Source organism: Callospermophilus lateralis, chromosome 2 (genome assembly GCF_048772815.1).
Source record: "Callospermophilus lateralis isolate mCalLat2 chromosome 2, mCalLat2.hap1, whole genome shotgun sequence".
Lineage (NCBI taxonomy): Eukaryota > Metazoa > Chordata > Mammalia > Rodentia > Sciuridae > Callospermophilus > Callospermophilus lateralis.
Genome location: NC_135306.1, coordinates 210,659,395 through 210,670,214, shown reverse-complemented (window position 1 = coordinate 210,670,214; position 10,820 = coordinate 210,659,395). Strand labels below are relative to the sequence as shown.

The 10,820-nt window shown below is 55.9% G+C and overlaps 1 long non-coding RNA gene across 1 annotated transcript; it reads left to right on the top strand.

Annotated features, from left to right (window-relative positions):
• The first annotated feature begins 332 nt into the window (after positions 1–332).
• LOC143641400 (uncharacterized) lies at positions 333–2,880 on the top strand. Its single transcript, XR_013155322.1, has 3 exons — positions 333–473; positions 568–624; positions 2,700–2,880. It is a non-coding gene; the product is annotated as an uncharacterized LOC143641400 (long non-coding RNA).
• The last annotated feature ends 7,940 nt before the right edge of the window (positions 2,881–10,820 follow it).

Genomic DNA, 10,820 nt, shown 5'->3' with positions numbered 1-10,820 from the left:
CATACCTGCCAGAGACTGTATTAGTTATCTGTCACCACATACTGGATTACCCCAAAATGTAACCCAATGAAGACTTGGAGCTGAGCGTTCGAGACCTCAGCCTCTAGGGTCGGGGATGCAGGAGCAACTTTGCCACAACCCGGCAGGGTCTCCCAAGGGGCTGCCGTCAAGTTCTCAGCCAGGGCCACAGCCACAGAAGCCCCCCCTGGTCTGGTACAGCTCCTTCCAAGGTAGCAAGGTAGCTGGCACCCCCCTGGCACGTGGTGCCCCTGTGGGCAAGAGGCTTGGTTCCTCCCGTGAGCCTCTGCACAGGGCCACTTGGGCACCCTCGTGCGTAGCAGCTGGCTTCCTCCAGAGCGTGTGAGTGCAGACGGAAAGAAGAGGACACCGTCCTTATGTCCCCGACTCAGAAGTCACCCACCACCGTTGGAGACACAGTTGGGTCTTCATAATGGAGAAGGCTGCACAAGGAGGTGCATCTCAAGGGGAGGCTCCGCTGCGAGGCTCCTGGGGCGGTTTGGAAGCCGGCTACCAAGGCAGCGATAATGTGCTCTTCTTCCACAACAGAACGGCGTGGGAGGAGAGAGGCTGGCGCTGGAGCCCCAACCAACCTCTTGACACCAGGTGACCCATGCAGCCAACCCCTTGACCCCATTCTTTTCCTCTTCCTGGAAGCCCCTCCCTCCCCTGTGCTCCCATCCTCCTCCCCGACCCTCCCTCACCCTCTCCAGAGGAGCCCCTCGCCCAGTGGCGCCAGCCCCGAGCACTCCTCCCACAGCTCCTCTCCTGCTCTCTGCCTCTGGCCCTGGGTGCCTGCAGGGAGTGCTGTGGGCAGGGCTCTTGGAGCTCTCAGAGATAGGCTGGGACTCTCCTGGGTGCCACTGGGCCCCGAAACCCTTCAATGCATCCTAGAGGAGGGGAGCCCACTATTATCCAGGCCCCCCCATGACATGGCAGATTCTCGAGCCACAGGAGGGGAGAACCCAGAGGTCCTTGAGTAAGAGGCAGAAGGCCCCTGGTCTAGCTGCCCTCCCCACCTGAGCCAGGACCCTGGGGCCTAGAGCTCCCGCCCAGCTGCCAGGGCCTTGGAGAGAAGGACATCAGCCAAGAAGCAGGGGTGGGGTCCGTCCATCGTCCCTGGGCTCCCGCTCCTGGTAGAGGAAAGGAAGTGGGGGACGTGACAGGGGCCGACTGGAAGTCAGGTGGCCCAATCCCTCCAGCCCTGCACCCCTTCCCCTTCCCCCTGCCAGGACCCCTGGGCCTTGCTGGGCATTCAGAGCCTGCTCCCCAGGGCTGCCCCAGGCTGGAGGGGCCAGGGTGTGGCTGGAACCCCACCGACAGGGCGGAGGGCAGCCTCTGGCTTCTCCCTGGCCTCCCCCACAGCAGCGCCCTGTCCTGGCAGTGGGCAGGCCTACGTCCCCAGGCCACCACCCTGCCCTGGGAGCTCCTGGCTCAGCACTGCCGGCTGGAGCAGAGCTTGGAGAAGTGACGCCTGTCGTGCAGGCAGCGTCACAGGGCCCCAGGCTGCAGCAGAACAGGGTCATTTTTTTATTAAAAAGCAAAACCTAAACCAAGAAAACAAAGTGATTAAATTTCTTCTCAGAACAGAAGGCCCTGCAGGTCAGGGAGTGACCGTCTCACGGGGTGCTCGGGGACCCTCAGCTGTGGCGCAGGGAAAGAACACAAACGGGAAACAGCTGGGTTTCCCTAGTGTGTGGGAGGGCTGGGGTCCCCAGGACCAGGGTCCCCAGGACACAGCAGCCTCAATGGTGGCCCTGGAGCTGGGCTGTTCCATCCTCAAGGAACCCAACATGCTGCCCCTACCCTGGCTTCCTCCTGGCCAGGTGAGGCTGGGGTGTGTCCAGGAGGATGGCCCCAGCACATAGACCACTGCTGTGGGGTCCAGCTGCTCTGAGGGTGCTGCCACCAATAGCCAGGCTCCTTGTGGGGGCAGAAGAGGGGACCTGCCGGGCAGGACCTGGGCAGACCTTCCCAGTGAGGAGGCTGCAGCCAGGAGACCTGGGCCTGCAGGGGAAGCCTGTGTGAAGGCCCCAGCAGCCTCTCCCTCCTGCCCTCAGCCCCACTGTTGACCGGACCCTGGACATGGAAGAGGTGGGTTTCTGCCTCCCGCCTGAGGTCTAGGCAGTGGTCAGTGCCTCATCAGGCCCAACTGTGGAGGGACGCTGAGACTGAAACTGGGAACAGGAGGAGGGAAGAAGGCCTGAGGCAGGACCTTGTAGGTCAGGACTCGTCCAGCCCAGCCCAGCAGGGCACGGCCACAGGAGTCCCAGTCAGCTGATAGGAAGGGGACAGGAGGGATCTCAGGAGGGGAGCCCAGCCAGGGCAAGTGGCAGCTGTGTGCCTTGGCAATGGTGGCCGGCCAAGAGAGGCCCCAAGCAGAGTACCAGGCTGACAGCTCTGCAGGGACCAGGCGGGAGCCCCCATGGCCCCTCTTGAAGCCAGAGCCCCTCAGCTGCAGCGGGCTCAGTGCCAGTCACAGGGGGAACACGGAAGTGTAGGATCTGCTCCAATGGGTGATGATGCCAGGTCGGCCCTGCTCCGAATCTCAGGTTCAGGTGGGCTCACGACAAGCAGGGTCTGAGCCAGGAGTGGGTGGGTGGGGGGTTAAAGAAGTCGGGCCAGTTTCATCAGGATGTTATAAACAGAAGGCAGTTAGAACAGTAAATGCTGTGTTCCAGGCCTGCGACGGTCAGGACTGCTGGGTCACAGTGCAGAGCTGGAGATGTAGGTCAACCGGGAGAAAAGCCTGGAAACGGACCCGACTGTCCACACGGGGAACAGCAGCAGCGCAGCAGGGCCCATGGGCACGGCACGCTTCGCCGGTCAGCTCGGACCCAAGAAGATCTTCGGAGGAACCAAGGGGAGTTGTCTTGCAAATCAGAATCATCTTGAGATGACTTGTTCATAAATTTGAAATAAAATTAGACTAGTGAGAAAACTAATATTCACACCAAAACCTGCGCACAGATGTTTGTGGCGGCTTTATTCATAATCACCCAAATGGGGAAGCAGCCCGGATGCCTTTCGTGGGATGTCCATGTGGGGCAGGCCGTTTAGGGCTGAGAAGAAGTTAGTTCTCAACCGTAAATGGCCTGGGGTCCCTAAGTGCGTGGTACCCAGTGCAAGAAGCCAATCTGATAAAAAGGCCATTTGAGTCTCGTTCTATGGTCCACAGAAGGCCACCAAGGGGACAGTAAAAGATAGGTAGGGCCAGGGCCTAGGATGGGGGAATGGACAGGTTCAGCCAGAGGACAGGGAAGCTACTTTGCATGCTCCTGTGGTGCTGGGTACCCGCCATCACACATCTGTCCTGTGCACAGAACATGCCCTTCGGGACTCTGGGCTTCAGTCAGCCGCACCCACCCACTGGTTCCCACCTAGGGGCACAATGGCCACAAGGAAGCTGGGCCTGGGTGAGGAGGGGGTCCTGGGAGCTCTGGACTTTCTGGGCAGTGTTCTGTGGCCCTAACAGCTTCTGCCCTTGCCTAAGGACTGTCCTGCGTGGCCCCAGGCTCTTCCCACTGCTCATCCTGCGTGACCCTGTGCTCCTGGGGTCTCTGTCACACAAGGAACGCTGAGGCATGGGGGAGCCGGGCAGCACGCCAGGATTGAGAACACTGAAAGCAGGCCCCGCGGCAGAGCTGGTGGCCCTGGAGCCCAGGCTCTGAGGCCTCAGCTCTCAGATATTCTGGCCTCAGGACCCCTTGACAGTCCTAGAATCTACTGAGGATCCAGAAAGAGGCCTTTTGTTGATGTGAGATTGTACCCATTACTATATACCATGTTAGAAGTCACAATCGGGACATTTAAGTCATACATTTAAAGAAAAACTTAAAGCAGGATAAATGAACTCATTTAAATTCAAACAAAAACCCACTGCATAGTATCATCTTGATGGAAATAACGAGGCTTTTCGAAACCCAACAAGTGCAGGGGACGATGGCATCGCTCCACGTTCTGCAGGTCTCTGTGGCTTGCTGGGCGCGCAGATGCCTATGCTGCCTCTGCCTTCGGCGGTGTGCGCTCGACCTGCAGGAGATCGCACGTGAGGACGTGGGAACTTCTGCGGGCGGCAGTGGGAGGGATGCTTTCCTGGTGTTTTCAGACGCTGGTAGATCACAGTGCAGCAGCGATGAGCCGCACTGCGGGCCCTGGGCCCTCTTCTCAGACTCTGTGATGTTAAAATCCACCAGTTCAAGAGAGAACAAAGATGCCTGAATGCACCTGGCGCTGGCAGGGTCCTAGGTGGCAAGAGGACAGGGACAGAAGCTGAGGTGCCGACCACCTGCAGCCTGGGCTTTTCCTCATGGTCGGCCAGGCAAGGTGCTACAGTGGAGACCCGGGTGAGGAGGCCCAGGAGCTCCGGGCTCGGTGGGGACAGCTTGTCTAAGTCTGAAATGATCGCCACGTGAAAGGGTCATCGTGGAAACACGCTGCTCCCTCCAGCGATGTGCAGAGTCCAGGAAAACTCCCTTCGTCACCGTCTCGACATGGACTTCTCAGACAGGTCTGCAGGGACTGGGAAAGGCCTGGGTCCGGGTGGGGCAGGCGGGTGCCTGAGTTCTGCTTGAAGTCTCAAAAGCTACCACCACCGCGGACTCCATGGCCCCGACTTCCAGGAGCTGGGGAGTCCGCCCTTCTCCGGCGTCCTTGCCATCCGAGTGTCGCGTGGGTCAGTTGAGCTTGTGACTCAAGCCTCCACACGCCCCCCGCACAGGGGAGCCTCCCCACACAGAATACGGACAAAACGCTCCGCGGGGTCCAGGTTTCAAGGGATTGATCGTTTGATGCTCCACCAGTGAGGCCAGCCAATGCCTGGGCCTGCTTCTCAGGGTGAACCCCACGGCCCTGGAGACTGCCACACTTGCTCCTGGACCCCCACATAGCCACTGCCATTTGTCAGGTGGCCTTGGTGGGAACATGTCCTGCCCCATGGACCTGTGCTCTCTGCATCCTCCCCACTTGCCCAGGTTGAACTCCACCTCTCAGGGGGCTCGCCAGCTCTCTCTGCCCTATCTGGAGCCCTCCAGGCAGGGTGTGGATCTCTCTGCAGCAGAGCCCCTACTCCAGGGCTCACCCTTTTACCTGGAAGCTGTTTGTCTCCGGTTCACCCAGGCTGGAGGTCCCCCGGCAGCCCATCTCACGTGCCTATTCCCGTGCCATGCCCCTCTCTTCCCCAGATCTGGGTCCAGAGCACTGCCCACCCCCGTGCAAACCTGATGCCCTGCTGATGGCCAGCAGAGCGAGCAGGAGCCGCCACCCTAGCTGCGGGGGCGGACCAGGCGCTTTCTCCGGAGCAGCTCTCAGCGGTGGCCTCCAGCTCCCTGGAACGCCACAGGAATCAGCCTCCAGATTCCCGTGCTGCTGCAAGGCGTTCCCTGGAGCCTGCAGTGGGCAAGAGTTACCAGGAATAGGGGGCAGCCCTGAGCTTCCTCTCTCCTTCCTGTGCTTTCCAGGGGGCACAGCACAGCAGGGGACGCTGTGTCCCAGGCCAGGTCCCCCTGAGCAGCTTCTCCCATCCTGCTGGCTGTGCTGCCAGAGTCAAGCCCAGGAGCCCAAAGTTCCACTCATCCTCACCCCCAAGAGGATGCACACAGGGCCTGACACCTGCTGAGCTCAGGGGACCCCAGGCACCTTGGGCGCACAAGGCCTGACCCCTATGAGGGTCCAGATAGGGCCCCAGACCTGGTGGGAGGGCCTTGTCCAGCTAAGAGGAGAGAAGATGTGGGCCTGCGGCCTGCTCAGGGCAGGCATTCGGGCCACCAAGCACCCCTTTCTCAGAACCTCTTCTTTCACCCTTCTGCCCCGTGGGGGAGGCTGCCAGCAGCGACTCCTGAGGACGGAGCCGACACAGGCACAGCTGCCGTCCTGCCAGCCTCCCTTCCCTTCCTGCAGCACTTCCCACTCGAGGCAGTGTCTCCTGGGCCAGAGTCGAGGAGCTGCCTGGTGGCAGGGGGTGGGGGCACCAGGGTCAGAGAAGCCGGGGAAGAGACATAGCAGCTGGCAGGCACCCTGAGGGACCCTAAGCTTGCCCGTGTCCTGCGGGAGCCTCAGTCTTCTCACCTGGGGGATGGGGCTGGTGGGCACGGAGCCTGCCCCAGGAGTGTCCAGAGCATTATGGGGGTGCACACGGAGGGCTTCTCACCCTGGGATCACCTGGGAAAATGTGATGATAAATCCTCCTCACACAAGGAGTCTGGGAGGGCCTGGGGAACTGGGCGACAGGTGCTGGCCACCTCTGTGTTCATGGTGGAGACACTGCCCGAAAGTGAGCATGGGGCTGGACCCCCACCCCCAAAGCTCTCTGGAGACCCAAGGGCGGTTCTGGGGCAGGAGCCTGAGCTCCCAAGCCTTAGAACAGCTCTCCCTTGGCTTTAGGTCAACACACGAGAACCTGGTGCCAGTCTGGGGATCCCCCTCAGAGCACCTTTCTGAGGCTGCCTGGCCAGCGGGGTTGCCTGCCCCACTCCACCTGTAACTGGGAGCCACAGCTGGTGGAGGAGGTGGGGAGGAGATGCCTAGGAGCCAGGGAGAGGACTGCCTGGACAGCACAGGTCCACAAACATCTCTGGCCTTGGCCTTGGGAGGCAAGAGGATTTGGGCACCACCCCTCAACCACAGGAGGAGTGGGGAGCATTGCAGTCGGCAGATCCATGGCCCTGTTATTCTCTGCAGCCCATAATTATGTAATCAGCTCATTAAAGTCCTTGTTAGCTGCCAGCGTCTCCCTCCAGACGGTGTTTGCAGGGGCAGGCAGCCTGCCCGCCTGTCCTCCTCTACGGGACTGATGCCCAGCCCAGTGCCTGACCCGGGGTGCTCAAGAACAACTAAGTGACCGTTGACAAGTCACTTTCTCAGTTGACCATCAACAAAATGGGGAGGATTAGCTCTGTTTGGGGACGAAGTGACGGAACAGATGTGCAGCAGGTAGCACAGTGTGGCTCTCCATCCATGGAAACCTCCAGGTGAATAGACATTGTTTGTGGTAAGTAAGGCTGGACGGATGGACGGATGTGACGGGAGGCGAGAGAGAAGGAGAGCACTGGCTCCCAGAATCCTGGCTCCGACACGTGGGCTGCTGGACAGTCACTCCCTGAGCGGGGAGCCCTGGAGGAAGAGCAGGTGCCAACGCAGAAGGCCTCAGGTACTGCCGGCAAGGTGAGCAGGCCGGGGTCTCTGCACCAACGCACAACCTTGGAGCAGGAGGCCTGCATTTGGGGTTTCCAGGATGTACTCCATCACTGAAGCTGTGGGAGCAGGTGACCTCACCCAGAGGCTGGGAAAATGTGATGATAAATCCTCCTCACACAAGGAGTCTGGGAGGGCCTGGGGAACTGGGCAACAGGTGCTGGCCACCTCTGTGTTCATGGTGGGGACATTGCCCAAAAGTGAGCATGGGGCTGGAAAGGGAACGGGAAAGGTAGAGGGTGCCTGGTCCATATGAGGCCCACTGGCCCTTAGGGAAAGGGGGAGCCAAAAGGAAACTTGAGAAGACGGGACAGGAAAACTGAACCCCTGGCCACAACAGAGGAGGGAAAGCCAGTTCTAGGCTCCAGCAGGTGTGTGCCACCGTCTCCTGGTCCCCACGGTCTCCAAGGAGAAGTCTGGGATCACTGAGTCATCCTTCCCATTATGTCATGTGCCATTTTCTTCCTTCAAGATTTTCCTTTTGAATTTTCATTTCATCCGTTTGACTTTGATTCACTCAGCCACGATTTTCTTCAAACAGACTCTACTTTAATTTCAATGAACTACTTGAATCTGTAAGTGTGTGTTTTTAACCAATTTGGGAAGTTTTTAGTCATTATGTCTTTAATGTTTTTTTGCTTCTTTCTCTTTCTCCTCTCCAGTTACCCAAATGCTAAATTATTCTATATGTCCCGGAGTCTCTGTTCATGTTTTTAGAATATTTTCTCCTTTCTTCACATTGGGGACATTGTATTGAACTTCACATTCAGAGACCCTTCCTTCTGCCTGCATTCTGTGGCTAATCCCTTCTAGTAAGTTCTTAATTTCATAAATTGTATTTTCACTTCTAAACATCCATTTAGATATGTGTACTGTGTCTTACTTGTCTACTGAAATGCCCTGTCTTTTCATTCATTGTAAATATGTTTTCCTTTATCTTCATGAACATAGTCATAAGGGTTGTCTTAAGATCCTTTTTTGATAATTCCAGCATCAGAGTTGACCTCAGTTGTCTTTTCCCTTGAGAATAAAGTATACGTTCTGGCCCTCACATATGCTGTGTGGTGTGGGATATCTCCTGCACGTGTGACGGTCATGTTGCTGAGACTGTCGCTGGTGCGGCTCTTCTCTGGCAGGCACTGGAGTTTTGCTTCAGCCCGCAAGTGAACTTGGTCAGGCTCCAATTGCAAACTGTGCCACCTCAGCTCAGACTGCTCTCAGACCATCCCATGCCAGGAACTTGGGATGTCCCCCTTCTCTGGCCAAGTTTGGGATTCGCATCTCACTCTCCAACCACTTTGATTGCCCTAGGATCCTTTTTCTGGTTTCTGTTGCCAGAAGAAAAATGGCAGGATTTCTATAGGAAATCTGATACCCACGTTGAATTCCCAATAGAAACCCTGACTCATCCTTAAAATCAACCTGCTTTGCTTGTTTTCTAGAGTCCTTGGGTAGCTTTTTGTTTGCTTGTTTATCATCACTATCTGCAGGAGTGCTGTTTTGTTAGAAGTTGACTAGCTCATACTGGAAGTGAAACCCAGAGAAATTTCTGGGTGGGGTGGGAGGATCAATAGCAGCAAATGCTGCTGAGAAGTCAAGTCTGGGAAAGAAAACGAATGTCCATTGAATTTGGCTACAAGAAGTATGGTGGTGGACACGAGGGATGTTTCTCAGGGGGTGATGGGAGACTGAGGACTGAAATCTTCTCTTGGGTTAAGGAAAGTCTCTTTTTACTCCTACACCATTAAATAGCATTATAACTGGGAGTGCATTTTAGATTTTGTTAGGTATGTTGTCAATATTATCATATGGCTTTTCTTCCTTTGGCCTATTAACGTGATGATATTAATGGATTTCTTTATGTTGAGTCACTCTTGCATTCCTGGAGACAAAGTTTCTACTTGGTCACAGTGTATTATTGCTTTCATTCAATACACTGCTGGATTTAATTTGCTAATTCCTTTATTGACAATTTTTGCATCTATCTTTACGTGTGACCTGGGACTGAGGATTTTCTACCTTTGTGCTATAATTATTAGGTTTTGGTATCAGGATTATGCTAACATAAAATCCATTAGAATTGTGTCCTTCTTCTATGCTTGAAACATTTTGCACAATATAGGAATGATCAGGAGAGTTTAAAAAACTTTCCCAGAAAATTCTCTGGACTCTTGCCTTTTGTGGGGCAGGATTTTATAAATTTCAGTTGACAACCTGGATATTAACATTTTATCTTCTAGGTCCTCTGGAGACAAGTTCCAGATAGATATTCACTTTAAATTCCATTTAATCAACAAATATCTTTCAAATGTGCCAGACCTTAGAAACAGGAAATACTACAACCTGAATTAGCATATGGACTTTCTATGAGAATGAGCACTCAATAAGTTATGGTCATTTTGCTTTCTTCCCTCATTCCCTACTAGGACTATCTCCAATGAGAACCCAGGTAGATATTTGCTGATGCACAGTTGACACGCACCCATCACCTACCCATACATCTTTCCATTCGTCCCTCCACTCATCCACCTAGCCATTGACTCACCCATCAGTCCACACATTTATCCACCCATCTGTCAATTCATTCACACATTCATACATCCATCCTCCCAATTTCCACCCATCCATTCGTGGAAGTCTCTGTACTAGGTTCTATTCTAGCTATTGAGGATCCAAGACTGGGAGCTATAAGCCAAGTGCTAAAGACCAAATTGAGATTTGGTCCAGGGGTGGGGAAGCTCTCCCAGCCTCAGCCTGTCCATACCTGCTGGGCACAAGCAGACCCAGGGGTCTTTCCAGGGGCTACACCAGAAGCCTCTGGAGCTGGCCAGGGGCCTAGCTGGGGGGAATTCTAGGCAGGAGAAAGGTGGGGGTGGGCACCACTGTCCTTTCTCCTGCCCCTCCACCAACTCTGCGGAGAACCAATGCCCCAGCAGGCTAAGGCCATTGACAGAAAAGAACATAAGATGCTGTTCTGGATGCAGTGAACCGGGCATCCATACCGGCAGATCTGAGTGAAGAATTCTCAGGTGTGCCCCCAAGCTCCAAGCAGGGGTGCCCACGGAGAGCTCACCCACGCAGCAGTGGGTGCTCAGCTAATGCCTGTGGAGAGGAGCCTGGAGTGGAAAGACCTCGGGGGAGAGGCCCAGGGCAGGACTCCGTGAGTGTTGGCCTGGGAACCTCCTCATTGTGCTGATGAACCATCTCTGAGTTCACTATGGGTGACCCAAGGGCCACAGTGGAGCCTGATTCCTTTTCATGGCCCTAGGGGTTCCTGTAGGACTGACCTGGATAAGGGATGAGAGAAGGACAGACCCATGGTCAGGAAGCAATGAGCTTTCAGTCCTGGATGTTGTGGGGAGTGCCCACACCAAACTGGACACAGAATGGAGAGGCTGAGGGCTGGGGAGGGCTGGGGAGGGCAGCAGGGCTTCTCAGAGGGCTCTGGTCTGAGTTTTTTCTCTCCCACCCAGCTCTACACCCGGGTCCAGCCTCAGCCTGTCCATACCTGCTGGGCACAAGCAGACCCAGGGGTCATTCCAGGGGCTACACCAGAAGCCTCTGGAGCTGGCCAGGGGCCTAGCTGGGGGGAATTCTAGGCAGGAGAAAGA